General features: G+C 44.2%; 1 long non-coding RNA gene across 2 annotated transcripts in view; it reads left to right on the forward strand.

Annotated features, from left to right (window-relative positions):
* The window catches only part of LOC119565702, a 98,157-nt gene extending 73,793 nt beyond the window's left edge, over nt 1-24,364 (forward strand). For both annotated transcript variants that reach the window (XR_005224511.2, XR_006289927.1), the window contains exons 3-5: nt 18,613-18,704; nt 21,342-21,493; nt 24,189-24,364. This is a non-coding gene — a long non-coding RNA (uncharacterized LOC119565702). The remainder of the gene's footprint in view (nt 1-18,612; nt 18,705-21,341; nt 21,494-24,188) is intronic.
* The last annotated feature ends 1,686 nt before the right edge of the window (nt 24,365-26,050 follow it).

A 26,050-nucleotide genomic window follows, 5' to 3' on the forward strand; every position in this document is an offset into this window, starting at 1 on the left:
AGACATGGAGCCATTGATCACTACCCGTTGAGCCCGACAGTCTAGCCAACTTTCTACCCACCTTATAGTACATTCATCCAGCCCATACTTCTTTAACTTGCTGACAAGAATACTGTGGGAGACCGTGTCAAAAGCTTTGCTAAAGTCAAGAAACAATACATCCACTGCTTTCCCTTCATCCACAGAATCAGTAATCTCATTGTAGAAGGCGATTAGATTAGTCAGGCATGACCTTCCCTTGGTGAATCCATGCTGACTGTTCCTGATCACTTTCCTCTCGTGTAAGTGCTTCAGGATTGATTCCTTGAGGACCTGCTCCATGATTTTTCCGGGGACTGAGGTGAGGCTGACTGGCCTGTAGTTCCCAGGATCCTCCTTCTTCCCTTTTTTAAAGATTGGCACTACGTTAGCCTTTTTCCAGTCATCTGGGACTTCCCCCGTTCGCCACGAGTTTTGAAAGATAATGGCCAATGGCTCTGCAATCACATCCGCCAATTCCTTTTAGCACTCTCGGATGCAACTCGTCCGGCCCCATGGACTTGTGCACGTCCAGTTTTTCTAAATAGTCCCTAACCACCTCTTTCTCCACAGAGGGCTGGCCATCTACTCCCCGTGTTGCGATGCCCAGTGCAGTAGTCTGGGAGCTGTCCTTGTTAGTGAAGACAGAGGCAAAAAAAGCATTGAGCACATTAGCTTTTTCCACATCCTCTGTCACTAGGTTGCCTCCCTCATTCAGTAAGGGGCCCACACTTTCCTTGGCTTTCTTCTTGTTGCCAACATACCTGAAGAAACCCTTCTTGTTACTCTTGACATCTCTTGCTAGCTGCAGCTCCAGGTGCGATTTGGCCCTCCTGATTTCATTCCTACATGCCTGAGCAATATTTTTATACTCTTCCTTGGTCATATGTCCAACCTTCCACTTCTTGTAAGCTTCTTTTTTATGTTTAAGATCCGCTAGGATTTCACCGTTAAGCCAAGCTGGTCGCCTGCCATATTTACTATTCTTTTGACTCATCGGGATGCTTTGTCCCTGTAACCTCAACAGGGATTCCTTGAAATACAGCCAGCTCTCCTGGACTCCTTTCCCCTTCATGTTAGTCCCCCAGGGGATCCTACCCATCCGCTCCCTGAGGGAGTCGAAGTCTGCTTTCCTGAAGTCCAGGGTCCGTATCCTGCTGCTTACCTTTCTTCCCTGTGTCAGGATCCTGAACTCGACCATCTCATGGTCACTGCCTCCCAGATTCCCATCCACTTTTGCTTCCCCCACTAATTCTTCCCTGTTTGTGAGCAGCAGGTCAAGAAAAGCTCCCCCCCTAGTTGGCTCATCTAGCACTTGCACCAGGAAATTGTCCCCTATGCTTTCCAAAAACTTCCTGGATTGTCTATGCACCGCTGTATTGTTCTCCCAGCAAATATCAGGAAAATTAAAGTCATCCATGAGAACCAGGGCGTGCGATCTAGTAGCTTCTGCGAGTTGCCGGAAGAAAGCCTCATCCACCTCATCCCCCTGGTCCGGTGGTCTATAGCAGACTCCCACCACTACATCACTCTTGTTACTCACACTTCTAAACTTAATCCAGAGACACTCAGGTTTTTCTGCAGTTCCGTACCGGAGCTCTGAGCAGTCATACTGCTCCCTTACATACAGTGCTACTCCCCCACCTTTTCTGCCCTGCCTGTCCTTCCTGAACAGTTTATAACCATCCATGACAGTACTCCAGTCATGTGAGTTATCCCACCAAGTCTCTGTTATTCCAATCACGTCATAATTCCCTGACATCACCAGGACCTCCAGTTCTCCCTGCTTGTTTCCAAGGCTTTGTGCATTCGTATATAAGCACTTGAGATAACCTGCTGATCGCCCCTCATTCTCAGTATGAGGCAGGAGCCCTCCCCTCACAGACGTTCCTGCCTGTGCTTCCTCCCAGTATCCCATTTTCCCACTTACCTCAGGGCTTTGGTCTCCTTCCCCCGGTGAACCTAGTTTAAAGCCCTCCTCACTAGGTTAGCCAGCCTGCTCGCAAAGATGCTCTTCCCTCTCTTTGTAAGATGGAGCCCATCTCTGCCCAGCACTCCTCCTTCATGGAACACCATCCCATGGTCAAAGAATCCAAAGCCTTCTCTCCGACACCACCTGCGTAGCCATTCGTTGACTTCCACGATTCGACGGTCCCTGCCCCGGCCTTTTCCTTCCACGGGGAGGATGGACGAGAACACCACTTGCGCCTCAAACTCCTTTATCCTTCTTCCCAGAGCCACGTAATCCGCTCAAGGTCATTCTTGGCAGTATCATTGGTGCCCACATGGAGAAGCAGGAAGGGGTAGCAATCCGAGGGCTTGATGAGTCTCGGCAGTCTCTCCGTCACATCATGAATCTTAGCCCCTGGCAAGCAGCAGACTTCTCGGTTTTCCCGGTCAGGGCGGCAGATAGATGACTCAGTCCCCTGGAGGAGAGAGCCCCCGACCACCACCACCCGCCTCCTTCTCTTGGGAGTGGTGGTCGTGGAACTCCCCATCTCAGGACAGTGCATCTCATGCCTTCCAACCAGCGGAGTCTCCTTCTGCTCCCTTCCCTCAGACGTATCATCTGGTCCACTCTCCGCATTAGTACCTGTGGAGAGAACATGAAAGCGGTTAGTTACCTGTGTCCGTGTTGCTGAAGCCTGGACATTCCCCCTTCTTCTTCTGGAGGTCACATGTTGCCAAGCTTCTTCACTGGCCTCTTGGCTCCGCTGTGCAATCTGCTCTAAATCTTTAGAGCTTTGTGCCCGTAGAAGCATATCCTGACTTTTGTCCAGGAAATCCTCAGTTTCTCGTATGCAACGCAGGGTCGTTATCTGTTGCTCCAGACCTTCAATCTTCTCTTCCAATATGGAGACCAGCTTGCACTTTGTACAAAGTCGCTGCTATCCTGTGGAAGAAAGACAAACATGGCACATCCAGTGCAGGTCACAACAGCTGAACCCCCCCCTTCCATATCACCTTCCTACTATGAGGTTCCTCAGAGGAGTTGGCAAGATGTAAGCCTCACTGGGCTCACTCCAGGCGAACTCCCAGGCAAACTCCTGCTGTGTGCTGCTCTGCTGTCCCCCGCTGCTCAGCTGGTTCGCCGCTGCTCAGCTGGTTCGCGAAGCTCTGGTTATTTTTAAACAACCAGGCTTCCCTGAAACAAACAAGCAGACAGCCCCAATGCCTGCCCCCTGCAGGCTACCAGCCAATCAGGCACTCGCTCAGGCTCTCACACTGCCCTCCCAGCAAACACACACACACTCAGATACTTACTCAGCAAACAAGCACTCGGATACTCACCAATCCCAGGCAAACTCCTGCTGAGTTTGACTGAAGATCAAGAAGATTGAACTCCTTGAGTCTATCACTATAAGGTAGGTTTTCTAAATCTTTAATAATCCTTGTGGATCTTCTCTGAACCCTCTCCAATTTATCAACATTCTTCTTAAATTGTGGCACCAAAACTGGACACAGTATTCCAGCAGTGGTCACACCAGTGCCAAAGACCGAGGTCCCAATTATATGACCTCATCCATCTCGCACGAAAGTGGTTAGGAACTGAGTCCCGGAGTCCAGAGGAGATACTAGAGGTTCTGGTCATCGACTGGTACATGAGAGGAATACCGCCAGATCTTCGTGCCTGGGCAAGCCAGAACGAACCCTCCACCTATGATGAGGTTGTTGTGCTGGTAGAAAGGCGAAGGACGGCAAGGGAAGGAAGTTAAGGAAGAAGCACCCCAGGTTAAACTAGCAGCACCAAGCCCTAGAGCTCAGGTGACTGGGTCACCAGGAGAGCCCAGGGGGAAAAAGAGAGGGGCTGAAGGCCCACGAGAAGCCACAAAGAGTTGGAGCACTGAGGGGGAAGAAGATCGTGATGTTAGACTGCCCAAACCAAGGGACCGGGGAACGCCTCGGGCTCCATACAGATGTTACGCCTGCGGGGAGTGGGGACACATAGCTGCATAGTGTCCCAATGCCGAGGAGCCTATGCAATGTAACCTGGGGAACTGGGCAGACCCATGCTCCCTAATCTACCTTGTGGGGGTCTCACTAACCCCACATATGTACACCAGACCAGTGAAGCTAAATAGGGTAGAGACCACAGCACTGGTTGATTTGGGGAGTGCTATCACGCTTGTCTCGGGGAAGCTCGTGAAGCGTAGTCAGCTGCTGTGGGCTAAGTGTACGGGGATAACATGCATCCATGGGACAGTTGGTTATTACCCCACCATCGCAGCAAAAATTGAGATTCAGGGGAACACTACTGAGGTAGCAGCAGGTGTAGTCCCTAAAATCCCATACCCAGGGCTCATAGGGAGGGACTTCCCAGGGTTTGGAGACTTACTCCCGGTAGGGGAATTGAGGAAAGGGGGAAGCCCTGAAAGTAGTGAGGCATCCACAGTAGACTGTCAACCCCCAGCCTTCTCTGAAATATCCCCAGATTTGTTCTCCACTCCCAGACATCATAGAAAGACGAAAAGGGAAAGAAGGGCAGCTAAGGCCTTGGGAAGCCGAATACTGGCCCAAAGCCAGAGGGTTGCTCTCGTAGGTAGGCGGACCCGAGCAGCTGAAAAGGAGGCCACCCAGGAGGGAGAAGCACCCGAATCTGACCCACACCCTAACACCTCTGAACCAGTAGAGGCAACAGAGATTGGCCCCCTAGACCTCGGGCAGATTAGCCCTGGGAGAGGAAATTTTGGACGGGACGAGGCTGAAGACCGAAGGTATGACAACATTAGGAAGGAGGTGACCGAAATAGATGGGGTCCCCGTGGAAGGGAAAACCCAGGGACTAGGACCCTACTTCATAATGAAGAAGAATCTCTTATACCGGGTTGCACCAGTACAGGGGCAGAAGGTACAGCAGATCCTAGTACCTCAAAAACACCAGAATGCTGTATTAAGTGTGGCCCATAGTCATCTTTTTGGGGGGCATTTGGGGGTAGAAAAGACCCTGGCACGGGTCCTGCAACGATTCTTCTGGCCCGGAGTATGTGAAGAAGTGCGGAGGTACTGTGCGTCCTGCCTGGAGTGTCAGCTGCACAATCCCTGTCCCCACTTGAGGGCCCCTTTAGTACCCCTTCCCATCGTAGAGGTCCCCTTTGAGCAAATAGCCATGGATCTAGTGGGACCCCTGGAGAAGACAGCCCGGGGCCACCAATATATACTTGTCGTTCTGGATTATGCTACTCGCTACCCAGAAGCCGTCCCCCTGCGAAACACGGCCTCTAAAACGATAGCTAAAGAGTTGGTGGGGATCTTTGCCCGAGTGGGGCTACCAAAGGAGATATTAACAGACCAAGGTACCCCATTTATGTCGAAGCTAATGAAGGACCTCTGTACGCTGCTCGATATACATACCCTGAGAACTTCAGTCTATCATCCGCAGACCGATGGGCTGGTAGAAAGGTTTAACCGAACCCTCAAGGCAATGATAAGGAAAGTGGTAAGTCGAGACAGGAAGGATTGGGACACCCTACTACCCTACCTTATGTTTGGAATCCGGGAGGTACCTCAGGCCTCAACTGGGTTTTACCCCTTTGAATTATTATACGGACGCCACCCCCGTGGCATACTAGATATTGCAAAAGAAATCTGGGAAGAGGAACCGAATGAGGGGAGAAATATAATTGACCATGTGTTGCAGATGTGAGAATGGATAGCCCGGGTCACCCGTATTGTACGGGAACATTTGGAAAAGGCGCAGGAGTCCCAGCGAACCCATTACAATAGCTAGGCAAAAGTCCGACAGTTCCAACCAGGGGATTGGGTGATGGTGTTGGTACCCACGGCAGAACGCAAGCTTTTGGCCCAATGGCGGGGCCCTATGAGGTGGTTGAACCCGTGGGGGAAGTAACCTACAAGGTGCGGCAGCCAGGACGCCAGAAACGAGAACAAATTTGTCACATTAACCTCTTAAAGCCTTGGCACCAATAAGAGGCGTGTGTAGTGGCCCAAGAGACCCTGATCCAGGAAATAACATGCAGGAGCAGATCAGGATATCCACTGATCTGGCACCAGACCAGAAGAAGGAGGTAACTGAGATGATCAACCAATACCAGGACGTGTTTTCAACCAAACCAGGCCGGACCACCGAAGCATATCACCACATTATCACAGACCCTGGGGCAAAAGTAACTTTAAGGCCCTATCCGGTTCCAGCAGGAAAAAGGGAGGAGATGAAGGCAGAGGTAAAAAGGATGTTGGAGCTGGGAGTCATTGAAGAGTCCCACAGTAAGTGGTCAAGCCCGATTGTGTTGGTGCCCAAACCCGATGGCACCACTAGGTTTTGTAATGACTTTCGCCAGCTGAATGAGAGATCCAAATTCAATGCATACCCCGTATTGATGAATTAGTTGACCGCCTGGGCAATGCCCGATTTTTGACCACCCTTGATTTAACAAAGGGATACTGGAAGATTCCCCTTGCCAAAGATACGAAAGAAAAGACGGAATTCTCCACACCAGAGGGTCTGTTTCAATATACTGGTTTCAGAGTAGCAGCCGTGTTAGTCTGTATTTGCAAACAGAAGGAGGACTTGTGGCACCTTGGAGACTAACAAATTTATTTGAGCATAAGCTTTCGGAATGCATCTAATGAAGTGAGCTGTCGCTCACGAAAGCTTATGCTCAAATAAATTTGTTAGTCTCTAAGGTGCCACAAGTACTCCTTTTTTTTTTCAATATACTGTTCTTCCTTTTGGACTGCATGGGGCACCTGCCAGCTTCCAGCGTCGCATGGACAAGCTCCTACAGCCCAATACCATACCATACAGTCCCATGCTATGGCATACCTGGATGATGTGATTATTCACGCCCACGACTGGGAAACCCACTTAGGAAAGGTGGAAACGGTTCTGGACATGCTAAGACAGGCTGGCCTCACAGCTAACCCAGCCAAGTGTGCTATAGGGCTAACCAAGGCTAAATACCTTGGCTACATTGTAGGAAGGGTCATGGTCAAGCCCCAACTAAAGAAAGTAGAGGCTATCCAAAATTGGCCCCGGCCGAATCGGAAAAAACAAGTCCGGGCATTCCTGGGTGTGGTGGGGTACTACCGACGATTTAGTCCCCATTTTGCTACGAGAGCGAGTCTCCTGACAGACCTGATAAAAGCCCAGGGTCCAGACATGGTGAAGTGGACAGATGCCGCAGAGAAAGCATTCATGGATCTACAGACAGCCCTCTGCAGTAACCCCTTGCTTATAGCCCCAGACTTGAACAAAGAATTCATTTTACCAACAGATGCATCTGAAGTAGGATTGGGAGCTGTCCTATCGCAGATGGTCGGAGATGAAGAACACCCAATCCTCTACCTCAGCAGGAAACTCCTCCCGAGAAAGCAGGAGTATGCCATGGTTGAAAGAGAGTGCCTAGCTGTGAAATGGACCATGGAAACACTGTGTTATTACCTTCTGGGACGACGGTTTACCCTTGTGACCGACCGTACACCCCTCCAGTGGATGCTGCGAAATAAAGAGAAGAATGCAAGGGTGACCAGATGGTTCCTGTCCCTACAATCTTTCCAATTCACCATACAACACCGGGCTGGAAGCCACCATGGCAATGCAGATGGCTTGTCACGAGTACATTGCCTGACGTCCGAAGTTGCCCAACCCCATAGTGTTGAGCAGAGGGTGCGGGGGGGTAGATGGGATATGTGACAGGGTCAGGCCAGATGGCTACAGGAGAGTAATAGAAAGCAGATATATTAGCCCCAGGCTAAGTAGGTCCCTTTTCCCTGGGTAAGGTAACAGGGAAGGTTCCAGAACAATCAGGAACCTTCTGGAGACCATTAAGACAGACAGGCTGATTAGAACACCTGCAGTCAATCAAGAAGCTTCTAGAATCAATTAAGGCAGGCTAATCAGGGCACCTGGGTTTTAAAAAGGAGCTCACTTCAGTTTGTGGTGTGCGTGTGAGGAGCTGGGAGCAAGAGGCACTCGGAGCTGAGAGTGAGAACGCAGACTGTTGGAGGACTGAGGAGTACAAGCATTATCAGACACCAGGAGGAAGGTCCTATGGTGAGGATAAAGAAGGTGTTGGGAGGAGGCCATGGGGAAGTAGCCCAGGGAGTTGTAGCTGTCACACAGCTGTTCCAGGAGGCACTCTAGACAGCTGCATTCCATAGGGCCCTGGGCTGGAACCCAGAGTAGAAGGCGGGGCCTGGTTCCCCCCAAATCCTCCCAACTCTTGGTCAGACACGGGAGGAGTCGACCTGGACTGTGGGTTCAAAAAAACGGGCAAGCTGAGGGCTGCCGTGAAGCTCCCAGATGAGCAAATCCGCCAATAAGTGCAAGACCCATCAAGGTAGAGGAGGAACTTTGTCACAACACTTATAAAGTTTGTGGATGATACCAAGGTGGGAAAGGTTGCAAGTGCTTTGGAGGGTAGGATTGAAATTCAGAATGATCTGGACAAACTGGAGAAATTGTCTGAAGTAAATAGGACAAATGCAAATGTAAGCAAGACAGAAGAAGTAATTCTTCCTCTCCACTCTGCTCTGATTAGGCCTCAACTGGTGTATTGTGTCCAGTTCTGGGCACTGTATTTTAGGAAAGATGTGGACAAATTGGCAAAATTCCAGAGAAGAGCACCAAAATGTTAAAGGTCTAGAAAACATAAGCTATGAAGGAAAATTGAAAAAAAAAAAAGGGTGTGTGTGTTTAGTCTGGAGAAGAGAAAAGACTGAGAGGGAACATAACAGTTTTCAAGTATATAAAAGACTGTTAGAAGAAGGAAGGAGAAAAAATATTCTCCTTAACCTCTGAAGATAGGACAAGAAGCAATGGGCTTAAATTCCAGCAAGGCTGGTTTAGGTTGGACATTAGGAAAAACTTCCTTACTAGAGTGTGGAGTCTCTGTCACTGGAGATCTTTAAGAGCAGGTTAGAGACACGCTTGTCAGGGATGGTCTAAATAACACTTAGTCCTGCCATGAGTGCAGGGGACTGGACTAGATGACCTCTCAGGGTCCCTTCCAATCCTAGAATTCTATTATCCTATGTTTTCTTCCAACTCAGTGATAAAAATGTTATATAACACAGGACCAAGAAGAGATCCCTGTGAGACCCCACTAGAAACAATACCACTCAATGATTCCACATTTACAATTACACTTTTACAATAGAGATTTACAATTTACATTTACAATTACACTTTTACAATAGAGATTTACAATTTACATTTACAATAGAGATCCCTGTGAGACCCACCAGTTAGTTAATTTTTAATCTGTTTAGGGTGTATCATGTTAATTTTATACCATTCTAGCTTTTTAACCAAAATGTTTTGTGATACAAAGTCATATGCCTTACAGAAATCTAAATATATTTTATCAACACTAATACCTTTTCAAATGTTACCTTTTCAACCAAACTGTAATGTCATTTAAAAAAGTTATCAAGGTAGTTTGACAGGATCTATTTTCCATAACCTTAGGTTGATCAGAATTAATTATATTAACCTCCTTTAATTCTTCATTGAGTCCCATACCAGCTGCTCCATTATCTTGCCTGAGATTGATGTCAGACTGACCGGCTTGTTATTAGTTAGGTTATCCCATTTACTTTTTAATATTGGTACCACATGAGCTTTCTCTCAGCATTCTGCAACTTCCCCTGTGTTCCAAAACATTTTGAAAATCAGCATTAATGGCCTAGTGAGCTCCTCAGACAGCTCTTTTAAAATTCTTGGATACAAGTTATCTGGACCTGATAATTTACAAATCTGTAAAAATCTGTTTTAACATTCTCCTAAAGTACAGATGGAATGGAAAGAGTGTTATCATATTATATGACTACATCATCCAGTTTTTTCTCCAGCTACAGAACAGAAATATTTATTCAAAGCTTCTATCTTTTCTGCATTACATAAGAACGGCTATACTGGGTCAGTCAATTGTCCATTAAGCCCAGTAGCCTGTCGTCTGACAGTGGCCAATCCCAGGTGCTGCAGAGGGAATGGACAGTACTGGGAAATTATTGGGTGATCTATTCCCTGTTGTCCAGTCACAGCATCTGGCAGTCAAAGGCTTAGGGACATCCAGAGCATGGGGGTTGTGTCCCTGACCATTTTGGTTAATAGCCACTGATGGACTTATCCTCCATTAATTTATCTAATTCTTGTTTTGAACCCAGTTATACTTTTGACCTTTACAACATTCCCTGGCAATAAGTACCATAGGGTGACGGTGCACTGTGTGAAGTATTTCCTTTTGTTTGTTTTAAATTTGCTGCCTGTTACTTTTATTGGGTGACCCTTGGTTCTTTAGTTATGTGAAGGGGTCAATAACACTTCCTTATTCACTTTCTCTGCACCATTCATGATTTTATAGACCTTTATCATATTCCCCCCTCAGTTGTGTCTCCTCTAACCTGAACAGTCCCAGTCCTTTTAATCAGAGGTGCTGACCTTCTAATGATCCGTGGAGGGTGGGAGGTGCTGGGGGGGAAGGGGAGGAGCTTATGGGGACTGCCGGTGGATGCTCAGTACCCACCATATATTTTTTTCTGTGGGTGCTCTGGGGCTGGAGCACCCGCAGAGTCAGTGCCTATATTTTTAATCTCTCCTCAGATGGAAGCTGTTCCATATGCTTGATTATTTTTGTTCCCCTTCACTGTACCTTTGCTAAGTCTAATAGATTTTTTTTTGAGGTGGGGCAACCAGAACCGCATGGAGTATTCAAGGAATAGGTGCACCATGGATTTATATAGTGGCATTATGGTATTTTCTGTCTTATCTATCACTTTCCTAATGGTTCCTAAGTATGTTAGCTTTTTTGACTGCTGTAGCACATTGAGCAGATATTTTCAGAGAACTGTCCACAACGACTCCGAGATGTTCCTTGTGTGGTAACAGCTAATTTAGACCACATCATTTTATATGTATAGTTGGGATTATGTTTTCCAATGTGCATTACTTTGCATTTATCAACACTGAATTTCATCTGCCATTTTGTTCTCAGTCACCCATTTTTGTGAGATCCCTTTGAAACTCTTTGGAGTCAGCTTTGGACTTAACTATCTTGAGTAGTTTTGTATCATCTGCAGATTTTGCCACCTCACTGTTTACTCCTTTTTCCAGATTATGAATATGTTGAATAGTACCAGTCCCAGTACAGACCCGTGGGGGACACCACTATTTACTTCTCTCCATTCTGAAAAGTGACCATTTATTCCTACCCTTTGTTTCCTATCTTTTAACCGGTTACCGATTCATAAGAGGACCTTCCCTTTTATTCCATGACTGCTTGCTTTGCTTAAGAGCCTTTGGTGAGGGACCTTGTAAAAGGCTTTCTGAAAGTCTAAGTACATTATATCCACTGGATCTCTCTTGTCCACATATTTGTTGACCCTCCTCAAAAGAATTCTAATAGATTGGTGAGGCATGATTTCTCTTTACAAAAGCTGTGTTTACTCATTCCCAACACATCATGTTCACCTATGTGTCTCATAATTCTGTTCTTTACTATAGTTTCAACCAATTTGCCTGGTACTGAAGTTAGACTTACTGGCCTGTAATTGCTAGGATCACCTCTGGAGTCTTTTTTAAACATTGGACTCACATTAGCTATTCTCCAATCATCTAGTACAGAAGCTGATTTAAGTGATAGATTACATACCATACTCAGTAGTTCTGCAGTTTCATATCAAGTTCCTTCAGAACTCTTAGGTGAATACCCTTTAGTCCTGATGACTTATTACTCTTTAATTTATCAATTGTTCCAAAAAGTCCTCTACCGACACCACTATCTGGAACATTTCTTCAGATTTGTCACATAAAAAGAATGGCTTAGGTGTGGGAATCTCCCTTACATCCTCTTCGGTGAAGACCAGTGCAAACTACTCATTTAGCTTCTCCGCAATGGCCTTCTTTTCCTTGAGTGCTCCTTTAGTACCTCCATTGTTCAGTGGCCTCACTGATTGTTTGGCAGGCTTCCTGCTTCTCATGTACTTAATTATTTTTTTGCTGTTAGTTTTTGAGTCTTTTGCTAGTTGTTCTTCAAATTCTTTCTTGGCCTGCCTAATTATACTTTTACACTTGACTTGCCAGAGTTTATGCTTCTTTTCATTTTCTCAGTAGGATTTAACATCCATTTTTCAAAGGATGCCTTTTTGCCTCCTCTTCTTTTACTTTGTTGTTTAGCCATGGTGGCACTTTTTTGGTGCTCTTACTATGTTTTCTACTTTGCAGTACACAGTTAATTTGAGCCTCTATTATTATTTCTTTTAAAACATTTCCATGCAGCTTGCAGGCATTTCACTTTTGTGACTGTACCATTTCATTTCCATTTAACTGGCTGCCTCATTTTTGTGTAGTTGTCATTTCTGAAGTCAAATGCTACTGTGGTGGGCTCCTTTGGCATTCCCCTCCAAAGATGTTAAATTTAATCATGTTATGATCGCTATTACTGAGCAGTTCAGCTATATTCACCTCTTGGGATAGGTCCTGTGCTCCACTTTAGAACTAAACCAAGAATTGCCTCTCTACTGGTGGGTTCCAGGACTAACTGCTCCAAGAAGCAGTCATTTATGGTGCCTATGGTAATAATACCATTTCCATCTAGTAATGGACTAATTGTCCATTTTCAGGATTCTTTTTATTCCTGATATACTTAAAAAACCCTATTTCTTGTTGTCCTGAACTCTACTGACCATGGATTTCCCCTTTTGCCCCTTTGCTTCCCTTATCAGTTTTCTAAAATCCTTGCTTCTGATTTATATTCACGATTATCCTCTTCCCCTTTCTTCCATTTGTTATGTATTATTTTTTATTTGTTATATCTGCATTGACTTCCCCTCTAATCCATGCCATTTTTTTAACCAATACAATCTTTTTCCTTCATTGTGGATTTTTGATCCCTTATATCTAAGTTACCATTGATTTTTAGATCTGTGATCAGTTCCTCTTTAGCTATCAAGACAAGGTCTAATATAGAATTCCCATGTTGGCTGCAACATTTAGAGTTAGGAAGTTGTCACATATAATGCTTAGAAATTCAAAGGATGTTTTACTACTAGCAGCATGACTTCCAACACATCTCACTCAGATTGAAATCCCCCAAACGTTTTTCCTGCACATTATAGATAGGCGCGTAAGGAGCTGGTGGTCCTGTTCCCTCTTCTGATTTGCTGTTCCGTAGCTGACAGCAGCTAATACTCTGTCTTATGCTTCTTTATCTGTGAGGACATTGATCCCTAAATATTCAAGATAATTTTCTTCCAAGTTATCAGAGACCTTGAAACAGGTAATGCCATTTTTTACTTAGAATGCCACTCCCCCTCCTTTTTGGTTAACAGAGTGAACGTCACCTGTGCTACTTGCTTCAGATTTAGAGTCTCTAGGAACACATAAAGACCAAGGGTAGTGACCACACATACATTCACATGTGCAAGGTCTAGTCTGTTTTACAAGTTTTATTAAAGTTACAATTAAAGTTATGATTATCCAAGCATATAGAAATTCTATACAGACCGATGCACTCATTAAAATATAGTTATACTCACATACTTAACAATAGTGTTAGGGTCTGATGGGCCTCTCATGGCTTCGTCAGAGGAGGGATGGTTCCTGCTGGAATCACCCATAGGGAGCTCAATTTTCCTCATCTAGACACCCTCTTTTATAATGTAATTCTGACTATACCTCATTAGAATTTCTATACATCATGCACTATGCGGTTAGGGCATACATTAGAAAAATGTGGTTACCGGGAATCTTGTAAACAAAAAAAATTTCTTTTGCTTGTTAATCTTTTCCCATAATCTTAGGGTATTGGATTATTTCTTGGTCATTGACTTATGTCATCATTTCTTGTCTCCAAGGCCTAGTATGGCTAAGCTAAAATCGTACAGGCCTCAGCCTGTAGACCTTGCGTTTCAGCTCTACTTTCTTTGTTATCTAATACATGATTATTCTTTTTACCTACTGATCAATCTTATACTTGTATACTCCTACAATTTAACTCTATTTAACATACAATGAGTACGTATGACATGTTAGTTAATCATAACCACACATCAAACGAACAATAAACTAAAATCATTGGCTACACAATTGTGCAAGTCATCTTGGCAGGTTTCAGTAATACCAATGAGCAATTCCAATTCCTCTTATTTGTTACCCAGACTCCTAACGCTGGTATATAAGCAATGAAATTTCTTCTCTTCAAAGCCTTTGGTTCCTTGATTAATTTTGTTCTGAGCATCTTGATTCTGTGTAAAATGAGTGCTCATGTCTTTTACCCTCCCCTTTTGTTATTAGTTTAACACCCCCCCGACTCCTCTAGCCAGCCTGTCCCTGAGAAGTTTGGTTTCCAGTCTATTGAGATGGATGACATCCAAACTATACAGCCACCCTACACCATTTACCTAGTCAGCAGTTCACTTCCAGAATCTTCTGTCTTCTTTCACTCATGGGACTGGAAGGATCTGAGAGAAGATTTCTTCTTCAACAAGCTTTCGAATTCCTTGAAGTCATCTACTGTCTGAGCTATCTCACAATGCTGTGTCATTAGTGCCGATATGAACATCACCAATGGATCCTTGCCTGTTGACTTCAGAAGCCTAGCCAAACTTAGAGTTAAATCTTGTGTCTTGGCACTGTCCTGTTATCTGCTTATCTCTTTAGATAATCTCATTCCTACTGTGTATACACAGCTCTAGTGTTAGCATGTGATTGAACTCAACTTTGAGCTCAAGGGAACAACTCTTCTGCAGGAGTGGCAGAAGGTTCCTAAAAGTGGGGGAGGCACCAGTGCCCTAACTGTGGCCCTGACCCCGTGAGCTACACCTTCTCCCCAAGCCCCTGCTGAAAAGCCACGCCTTCTCCCTTAGCCCCCTCCCTCACGCTGCCCATTCTCCCGAGCCCCCACCCTTGCACTGCCCCTTCCCCTGAGGCCCCACTCCCGCGCCGCCTCTTCTCCACAAGACACCGCCCTACACTCGCTCCTCTGTGCCCCCTCCCCCCGTCGCTCATCCTTACTGCCAGTAAAAAGTGGGGGGATCATGGCCCCCTGGCATCCCACCCCCATTCCGGTGCCCCTCCTCTCCTGACAGGATTCCAGCGACCTTGGACCATGGATCCTTGTCAAGCACAAACTGCCAACCTGTGCAAATGGGGTTTGCTTTGAGCATTGCCTTAATAGCTCTGATAATTGGAGCTGATTGGAAATGGGTTATTTCCCCCAATGGAAAATTTTGATCAATGAAAAAATAATATTTTTGTTGAATTTTTCAACTTTTTGTCAAACAACAAATGGAAAATTTTCAGATGAAGACTAAAAACTTGCAGTTTTCAATTGAAAAAGCTTTTGTTTGCAGCCAGGAAGTTTTGGGTTTTTGGCCAAAACGTTTTCTACAAAAAGTCATAAATTTCTGTGGAAAGCAGAAACTTGTATGAAAATGTTTGTTTCATCAAAACCTCAATTTCCCATCAAAATAGTTTTGACAGAATATTTTTGACCAGCCTTAATAATAGGGCCTGCTGTACCTCTCATTTTTTATTTGATTAGGTTAAAAAGAATAAATCAATTTCAGGTAAGTAATCCAGAACAGCAGAACTTAAGGACCCTTCTTAACTTTAATCAACTATTAAGTATTTTGACAGTCCTATTTTGTTCAATATTTTTGGAATTTTAACACTTGTTAGTTTGATATCACTTCTTCCGAAGTCAAATTCTCCCCTCAGTTCCTAAACTGTTCCTACTTTTCAAATGCACAGTGTGATGGTGTATGTGACCTGCATGAAGCTTTTGGAAGCTACTAAAAACTGTCCTAATATGATTAGCTAATGAGAGTGATATGATAACTGTGAGGGGAAAGATGGGATGCTGATTAGAGCACTAGCCCAGGATTCAGGGTGCCTAGCTTCAATTACTGGCTCTGCCACAGACTTCCTATGTGCCCATGTGCAATTCACTTAATCTTCTGTGCCCCGAGTTCCCATCTGTAAAATCAGATGATAATAGCATTTCCTTTTGCCTACGCTTGCGTATTTAGACTGTAAGCTCTATGCAGCAAGGACTATTTTTTACTGTGTGTGTGTGTGCGCGCGTGCGTGCGCTGATTTCAGATACGGCCTTTAGGTGCTACTGTAATACAAATAATAAAAAGAATGACTCATCTAGTTTGGTGGTTCATTGGTTGAGTGTGTTATTTGATATCCTGCTGGAGAGTTCTGAGGAAAAAGATCTGAACTTTCTTTCTGTCCTGAGCAATTCACATATGTTTTCATTCTGCTCACTTTTTACCTTTCCAACTTGTCTCCAGATTATTAGTCATTATAGAGTTGAATACAGCAAGTGTCATTTCCACTGCATTAATAGCTACTCTCACCCACGAGAGTTGTCTGAGAGCTAAGCAGGGAGGCATTTCATGGAGGATAGGTCCATCAAGGGCTATTAGCCAGGATGGGCAGGGATGGTATCCCTAACCTCTGTTTGCCAGAAGCTGGGAATGACTGACAGGAGGTGGATCACTTGATGATTACCTGTTCTGTTCATTCCACCTGGGGCACCTGGCATTGGCCATTGTTGGAAGACAGGATACTGGGCTAGATGGACCTTTGTTCTGACCTTGTATGGCTTTTCTTATGTGAATTTTTTTGGCCTCTCAAGAAATGTCTGCTGGACAGGGGAGAGCACAGCTTTCCAAACTTCATGAAATATTGCAGTTGTATTGAAATTTGAAAAGCTATTCTATTAAAGTCCCACTGTTCTGTGCCTTCCTCAATTCCTGCTCTCTACTTGAAGAGCTCCAGTGAGAAGCAAGCAGGCATTTTACTTGGTAATCCTCCATTCAGCTCAGTGGGAGGCTGCAGTGCTGTATTCCTGCCACCACATGAGGCTATAAATCAGCTTCGTGCCCAAACCCACTCGAGTGATCAAAGATGGTCTCCACCAGCAAGCATTGCTGTGTTCTCCTGAACCCAGGGGTACCCTGGTAAGAGTGGTTGGTTTCTTTTACAGTCTCAGTGTAAAAGCAAGATGAAAGAGAAAACCATGTCTGTAGCACATACCATGCCACTGGCTTCTCTTTCTATCTCCCTTGAGGCTAGATATTAGTTTTCTAGAAAGGATTTTAATGTAATTGGGATACGCTTCTGTATTAACTCCTTAATAGCTCTTCTCCTGGGACTCTTTCATCCTAAGTAAATTACTCCACCAGAGAGGGGAAAGAGTGCAAAACTGAAAGAACAGCATAAATCTAAAAGACTGACGCTCTCCTTATCTAATCTATGATCATTGCCACTGTGACGGGGCAAGGCCAGATGGCTATAGAAAAGTAGTGGGAGATAGATATATTAGCTCCAGACTAAACAAATCCCTGGTACCAGGTTAAGTGAAATGGAAGCTGCTCCAGGTCAATTAAGACACCCGGGGCCAATTAAGAACTTTCCAGAAGGCAGGGAGAATGCTAGGTTGATTGGGACACCTGAAGCCAATCAGGGGCTGGCTGAAACTAGTTAAAAGCCTCCCAGCCAGTCAGGTGGGTGGGCATGTCAGGAGCTGTGGGAGGAAGTTGTGCTGTTGGAGAGACTGAATAGTACACACCATATCAGGCACAAGGAAGGAGGCCCTGAGGTAAGGGTGAAGTGCAGCTTGAGGAAGTGAGGGCTGCTGTGGGGGAAGTAGCCCAGGGAATTGTACATGTCATGTTTCTAAAAGGTCAGCTGATATTATTAGGGTCCCTGGGCTGGAGCCTGGAGTAGAGGGTGGGCCCGGGTTCTCCCCCCTGCCCCTGCAATCTTTTCCACCTGATTAATCACTGAGACTGGGAGACAACAGAGAGTATGCAAGGAAGGATAACTTCTCCTCAGCTCCCTTGCTGGCTTATGATGAAAATGGCTCAGTAGACTGTGACCCTTGTCTCTAGAGAAAGAAGGGTTATGTGGAGGGTCACAGTGAGCCTCTGATGCTAGCGAAATCCACCAGGAAACGCGGGACCCACGGAGGCAAGGACAGAGCTTTGTCACACCACATGGGAAGAGTCACAGCAAGTAGAGTGAAAGGAGGTAATGACTAAAACAAAAATACACATTAAAAATCTTGGGTGGAAAAGAACAGCGAGGAAAGATGGGGAGGGCTTGATTAGCTCCCTTTAACTTCAGCCAAGTTATTGTAAAACTGGCCTCCATTGCCCAAGCATTTAGTTCTCAAGTAGGATAAGCAGAGGGTGGAAGTAGATAAAGGGAATTTGGATACAGGCCTCTGAAATGAGCAGGAGTCAGGCTAACTCTAGCTTTAATAACGCAAGATTTGTAGAAGCGGGGATTGTGCGAAGCGAGTGGGAAAAGAATTGTGAGAGAGGCTGTTGTGATCTTGTATTAGATAAGAATAGAATGTAGACGATAAGAGAAATTGGTGAGAAAAATAAGATATCATGAAGGAATATGTATAAACAATATGCAGCTGTTGCTCTTTATTGTCTGTAATAAAGGTATAAATGCTTGCTCTAATTATTTATCTTTAGAGAGACCTGCCTACGTGGGGGAAACCCTGTGTCCGAGTGCGCACTCTCCCTCTGTGTAATTGCTTGAGGAAATAAAATGTATCTGACTTGCTGCACCCAACCTGAGAGTGAGAACTGTGTTTTTCTCCCACAGTTTGGGGGCTCATCCAGGAGGGCAACGCCTGCAGAGACAACGGCAGCTGCTGCGGACCGTTCCCCTTCGAACCCCATGGTGCCACAATAGAGGTAAGAGACGTTTTGAAATCTCTATGTGGGTATCGGAGGAGGACTGCCCATGAGGCCGTCTGTCGCTTTTGGGCTTACGCCATCTGAAACTTATTCATTGTGCAGCAAGATCAGATGCAGGGCAGTGCTGGGGAACTGTTTTGCCGCCCCCAACAAGGTTAGTTTGATGTGGTGCTGGAGATTTAGTTTTGCCACCCCCAATAAGATTAATGCATAAGGTTAATGCATTGGGTTATTGCACCGGTGCTGAGGGGCTGTTACCGCCTCAAAGGTTGTATTAAGTCCGGCCATAAGGCATTAAGGTTATTGTACAGGAGATGCATCGTGGTGTGACGATACGGAGGCCTTGGGGTATGTGTGTGTGTGTGTGTGTTAGTTAGTGTGAATGAGGGCTACTGAAAGACGTCCAGAGCTCCCTGCGAAGCTGAAAGCTCATGACCGGGGATATCTCTAACACAAGCTCGGTGCTATGCTATAACTTTTTAATAAACTTTGGCTTAGTTTTCCAAAGTGAAACACTGCAAATGGTAAGCCTTCGCTTTCATGTTGTTGAGATTTTCTCAAAGCATAAATTAATGCAACAAGTTTTAGGTTGTTATTTAACCCACAGTGTTGTAATGGAGGGTCCTAAAGTGGGTTTGTCAGCATGGGGAATTGAACTGCAGACCTCTAGAGCTGAAAAAGGCACAAACATCTACAGTCTGAGCTAAAGAGCCAAGCTTGGTTAGTCTATGAGTTATAGCAAATTAATAAGTTTAGTCCAGCTCTAGACGGGGTTAGGGAGAGTGGGTTACCATGTGAATTATGGTGGGTAATTTCAAAGACTTGGGTTAACTGTAAGGGAATGCAGCCTTTCCTAATGACAGTACCAGAAAGAAGTGGGCAAAGATGCTTCCTGTCAAGTTACTATTAATTTGTGTATTCTTTCACTCAGTGTTGGGAGCAATCTGTGAAGGAACAAAATGCTGGCTAAAGATGGTGTAAAACAGGTTATTTATTTATCATGAACTTCCCAACCAGAACTCTTAACATTTTTGCTTTTGTAATTTCACAGTTAAATTACTGTAGTTCCTTTCTGGCTGCAACATCATGCTCACTGCAGTGATGCAATGGAGGAGCCACTTTTGGAGGCCACAGGAGCCTCTTGTTAAGACTCCTTTACTCAATTCAAGGGTGGATTGGAGTTATTTCTCTGTCTCTTACAGAATTCGCCACTGTCTGGATACCACTAAGCCACTCCTGTGTGATCTCGTATCCCAGGGGATCATAACAATACTTTTAAATAGCAAACTGTCAGCATTTTCATTGAATCAACATGACACAGCTAGGGCTTGATTTTTCAAAGGTTCTGAGCACCCAAAATTCCTATTGGCTTGGGGTTGTAATTGTGGGTTTTATAACACCTCAGAAAGCCAGGCCTTAGTTGTCTCAAGCAGGGCCTTGAAAATTAGTGGACGCTCAAAACTAGTCCTCTGTCTGGGGGCTGGTGTTATTACCTGTGTGTCTGAAAATTACCCAGCTGAGGTTTGAATTAGAAAACTTTCCATCTTTAAGTTGATGAATCAAAAGGAACAGACTTTTACCCAAGCCAATAGGAGGTGTGCCAATCTTTTCTCCTCAGGAAGCCAACCTTTGAAGGCTCAATTCTCTGCTCTGCCACAGGTCACTTATGTCACTGTGGGTGTATAATGGGAATGTATAGTCGGTAGAACTGGCTGATTTTTAGCTCAGAACACAGAAATAATAATGAAAAACCACAGTGCTCTTGTTGAACTCATCATGAAGAAATAAGACAAAATTAAACATGGAAGGTTCACCCTGAGCAATCCAATATGAAATTTTCTGAAGGCTTCAATGCATTGTGTGTGCTCTCTGTGTTTGGAGGAGGGAAGTATATCCCCATAGCAAATCTGAGTTCTGAAAGAAATAGCTCACCATTTCATTTTCAGCCAAAGAAACAGGTACTGTATCGAAGCGAATCAACAGCTAACAGATTAGGCTTTTATTGAAAAGGCATGATCGAAGGCATGGTTATTAAATATAACTCTTCTAGCAACGGCCTCTCTCAATCCATAGTGGAAAATGCAATGTGTGAATGACATAAAGTGAATTGTGAAAAAAGTCATACATGCTTTCTGGCAAATTTAGTGAGGGAAAGGTGTATATTATATATAATGCATACACATGTGTATGCAGATCTGTGCGTACCTATATATACGTGTGTGTGTGTGTGTGTATGTAATTTTGCACAAGAGAAAAGAGAACTAAATAGATTCTATTCAAACTATTGAGGAATACCACAGAAAGGATACAAATGTTAGTACCTGTTAGTAAATATTTACCATTTTATTCCTTTTCTTTCTATATTTTTGATTCATTTGTATCAACTATTCTTTAAAATCTTTGATATTAACAAAGAGTATTTTTGAATTATAAGGCTGGTCGTTGACCTACAAGTAACCCTATTCAGGAATTTTATGCTTTAGGCTGTATCTTATAATCCATGGCACCTCCATGTCTATAAAACTCCAGCCATTCATGGAACTCATCCCCTTAACACGCACTCACTCTCTGTCTCTGTCTCTCTCTCTCTGTCTCTGTCTCTCTCTCTCTCCCCCCTTCCCCCCCCCCCACCAGGAGATGGATGATGGTTGCAGCAGATGTTTCCTACTGGGGCATCAACAGGGAAGAATTATTATGGGGGAAGAAGGACTCCACGGAGAGAAATTATCTTGCAAAACTGTTGGTCCTCTCTGCAGTAAATAATTATGCCCTTGCACGTAAATCAGGTAAACTGAAAATAAACAGATATTAAAGGAAAAGACATCAGAACATGTGGTTCTGGGTGGGTATTTTGGCAGAGGGAGCTCTTTGTCTAAAACCCCTATATAATGACAGAAATTTTGTAACTTAGTTGGGGAATGAAACTGTGCATCTCACTGTTAGAGGGCTTTCCCTTTACTGCCTCCCCTGGTTCTTGTCATGCAGACAGAAAGCAGAAGACCAGAAGACCGAAGTGCGGGCAGTGCAATGTTTATTGGGGTTAGTTCCAAACAAACATATCCATAGCTCTACATGCTGGTAGTGTGTGTTTCCCAGTGTTCCGTTCCCAGCTCTGACGCTGCAGAGCCTTAGCCTGTGCCCCCTTTCCCCATTTCCCCTTCTCCCCCTCTTTAGCAGGCCCAAATATACCTGCAGTGCATGCCCCTAGTCACACCCCTTACAACTTATGGTCATGTTCCATTTTTGAGGGTCGTGAGTTGGGGTCTTAGTCCCACCTGTTTTGTACCCCATGGGAGGGGTAAGGAGTGAGGTTGTGTGTTCTGGCCAAGGCCAGGCTTTTCTTTGGCTTTTAGTGTTTCTTATGCCTGCCTCTCCAGCTTCCCTTGCCCCTCCTAACTGGTTGCTTGACCTTGGCTTGAGAGAGGAGCTGAGCAGCCTTCCAGTGTATGCTCATATATTATGCTTCCACCATGCTCTGTAACACTTTAACTGCTCTATCGGTTTCCATTGTACTAACAAATCCATCTGGTTCAGGCAAAAGCAACATTTACAGTGTCTGTCTTTGTTTTTAGTAAGAATCCCTTTGTTCACACATATTAGTAAAATGTATATATATCCAAAACCAAGCAGGCAAGCAGAACTCAAAGTACTATCTCAGGCAAAACTATACTATACTATAACACTAATACTCCTAACTCCCACCAGTTACAGTGAAGAAGGGACACAGAGCCAGCTCTTTACATTACTTCAAGGGTGGTAATGTATCTATTCTGCTGTGCTAATATCTTATTGAGAATCTTTAATTAAATAATTTCAATTGAGCCTGTTATTCAACAACCTTGAATTGTCATTGACTTCAAACCTGGTACACAGAACATTGTATCAAGCTAAGAGGAGAAGCTGCTTTTGTCTTTCCATCTCAGTGGGTCCTGACTTTAATCTCACAGCTGTGAAAATGTGTCCTTCTCTTTCCTTGAGAGATTCCTTAAATTATTTTGAACACATTTGCTGCATTTACATTCCTTGCTCCAGAATGGACTTGCCACCTACACTCTTTTTTTGGTTATAGATCACTAGAGAGTGTGTTGGGAATGTTTTGTTAATATAAAAGAGAAGGCTTTTTATGGTAATCATGGGAGCATTCCTGCGCTAAGTGTATCATCAAAACAAGTCTGCTTTGCAGACACATGAGCCCAGGGATGTGTTCTAGTGATGTATTGCAGAGAAATATGGAAGGATTCAACTCTTCCCACCTCTAGTCTGTTGTAAATAGCTTCTATGATTAGGATGCTCTGTGGAAGCTGGAGATACATTGGGGCATCTGAAAACAAAGAGAAGGAGACTTCCTTTTAATGAGTGAAGGAATGGGGGGGAGGGATAGCTCAGTGTTTTGAGCATTGGCCTGCTAAACTCAGGGTTGTGAGTTCAATCCTTGAGGGGGTCATTTAGGGATTGGGGAAAAAATTGGGGATTGGCCCTGCTTTGAGCAGGGGGTTGGACCAGATGACCTCCTGAAGTCCCTTCCAACCCTGATGTTCTATGGATCAGTTTGCTACAGCATAAAGGGGGAAGGTCCTTTCATGCATTGGTAACTGGTTAAAACACAGGAAACAAAGGGTAGGAATAAATGGTTAGTTTCTAGAATGGAGAGAGGTAAATTGTGGTGTCCCCTAAGGATCTGTATTAGGACCAGTGCTGTTCAACATATTAATAAATGATCTGGAAAAAGGCGTAAACAGTGAGGTGGCAAAGTTTGAAATGAAACAAAATTACTCAAGATAGTTAAGTGAAAAGCAGATTGTGAAGAGTTACAAAGGGATCTCACAAAGCTGGCTAACTGGCCAACAACATGGCAGATGAAATTCAATGATGATAAATGAAAAGTAATGTGCTTTGGAAAACATAATTCCAACCATACATACAAAACGATGGAGTCTAAATTAGCTGTTACCACTCAACTAAGATCTTGGAGTCATCATGGATAGTTCTCTGAAAACATCCACTCAATGTGCAGCTGCAGGTCAAAAAAGCTAACAGAATGTTAGCAACCATTAGGAAAATGAGAGATAAGAGAGAAAATATAATGCCACTATATAAATCCATGGTATACCCACAGCTTGAGTATTGTGTGCAGTTCTGGTCACCCCATCTCAAAAAAGATCTGTTACATTTGGAAAAGCTACAGTGAAGAGGAACTAAAATGATTAGGGGTATGGAACAACTTCCATTTGAGGAGAGATTAAAAAGACTGGGGCTGTTCAGATTAGAAAAGAGACAACCAGTGGTGGAAGTAGAAATCATTTCTTGCCGGTACTGGGAGGGACACAAGAGGGGGCACATGATGTCACCACATTTTCCTCCATTTGACTCCTCCCCACCTTGTCCCCAGCCCGGGGCCCTACACTCTCCCTGTCCCCTCTGACATCCCCTTTACCAGTCTAAAATTTTATAACTGCATCTGTTAAACACCTATACTTCCAGGTGTCATTGAGGATCCAGCAGCACCCCAAACTGAAAACTTCTTAAATGAAAGAAGGATAGGAAGGACAACCACCCCACTTTCTCTTAACACACCAAACAATTCTGGGAACAAAACAGGCAATGAGCTCTGAAGATGTGAAGAATTCCTAGAAATTGAAAGATATAATACACACAACACATAAAACCATCACATCTACCACCCACAAGGATACCAAAAAGGGAAGGAGCAGAGAGGAAAGGAAGATATGAATGGAGAAAAGGATAGGAAATGTAAAGAGGAAAGATTTATAGTAGAATCTTCCTTGATCTTTGAGATCTCTCCTTCAGCCAGATATAGTGCATTGTTTCTAGATAGTGGCTTATATACAATAATAATTCCCCCAGTGTTTCAATCCTATATTTGGTCTAACATGCTCTCAGTGTTACAAGGGGAAATTTATTTCTGTCTTTACTGGTTAGCTGAAGTTTTCTTGTTGCATAATTAGATTGAACTCCCTTGTATATTATTCTAGACAGAGACCGATATCTTTTCCCTGTTTTATTGTTTGGTATTAGATTCATCTTGTAATGCCAGGTTCATCATCAGACATTTTTCCAGAACATGAAGGTCACATCTGGAAACAATAGCAGCAGAGATGTCACACGCGGAATAGAAAACAATAAACCCCAAAGGCATATATGGAGGGACAGAGGCTGCTCAGCCTGCAAAACCACAAGAGCTGCTGCCCAAAAGTGCATCCTTCATTTATCCAATCAGCCAGGCCACTTAGGTCCTTTAGTTCTGTGCCCATATTGATTTCAGTCAGCTTCTTCATAGCACCATTTAGTCACCCTTAGAGCTTGGTTAGCTACTTATAGCACATAGATCGTCCCTTTGACTCCTGTTTAAGAATTATTCATGAACAGATTTAGATTTTATTTATGGGCGTTGGGTACCTAAATACCTTTGAAGATCTGGGCCCAGCTGTTATCCTTTCTGTTCCCTGACTTAATGTCAAGCATTCATAAACAGGATGAAAAGGTGTTCAGAACCTGAGACAGACAGATAGTTCCGACACAAAACCTCATGAAAAGGCATTTCCTCAAGTAGCTAAGAGAACTTCACTGTCTAGGAACATTCTTGCAGATTAAAATGTTACTTGTACAGATGTTCTGAGACATGAATTAAAAGAGATGTGAATATTGTCAAGATGAATCTGTGGTTTTCATTCAAATAAATGCTCATAAATACTTTTTTTTTTTTTGCATATTCTCCCAGCTCTAGGAACCATTCTCAGTTACCGCTTAAGCCCCAGTGAGGTTAATTAAATAGAAACCACAGCTCACATAAGGCTAGATTTTAAGAGCTCAGAGCCTGATTTTTCAAGTGGTCAGCACTCACCAGGGTAGAGTTTAGGCACCTAGATAAGGATTTTCAAAAGAAAATCTGGAAAATGTGGTCTCTAGTGTTTGATGTGTATCTTCTGCCATTGTAAAATCACACTGACAGGGATGTTCTGTTGTGGGTGGAGGACACTAGCAACCAACTCCTGTGCCTTTGGCTTAGTCCTGACCAATGTAAAACAGCAATATAGATGCTAACAAACTTAAACAAAGTCTTTGTTTAAGTTTGTTAGCATATGTATTGTGCTGTTAAGAATGAATGCCCTAGCCGCATTCTGCTCCTTTCTCCACTGTGGCAGCAGGGAAAGGATTAGAGTGGGGAAAGGAGCTGAGCGTAGCCCCGACCCCCCCAGCTGTGTCCTCTGGTGAGGCGGAGCTGCCGGCATGGGGCCATCTAGTGGCCCCATATCTTTCCGGTACCTTGTACCGGCTAGTAATCTTGTGCAGATACGGGGTATCGGAGAGTATCGCCATACTTG

This window comes from Chelonia mydas, chromosome 3, assembly GCF_015237465.2.
Source record: "Chelonia mydas isolate rCheMyd1 chromosome 3, rCheMyd1.pri.v2, whole genome shotgun sequence".
In the NCBI taxonomy this organism is placed as follows: domain Eukaryota; kingdom Metazoa; phylum Chordata; order Testudines; family Cheloniidae; genus Chelonia; species Chelonia mydas.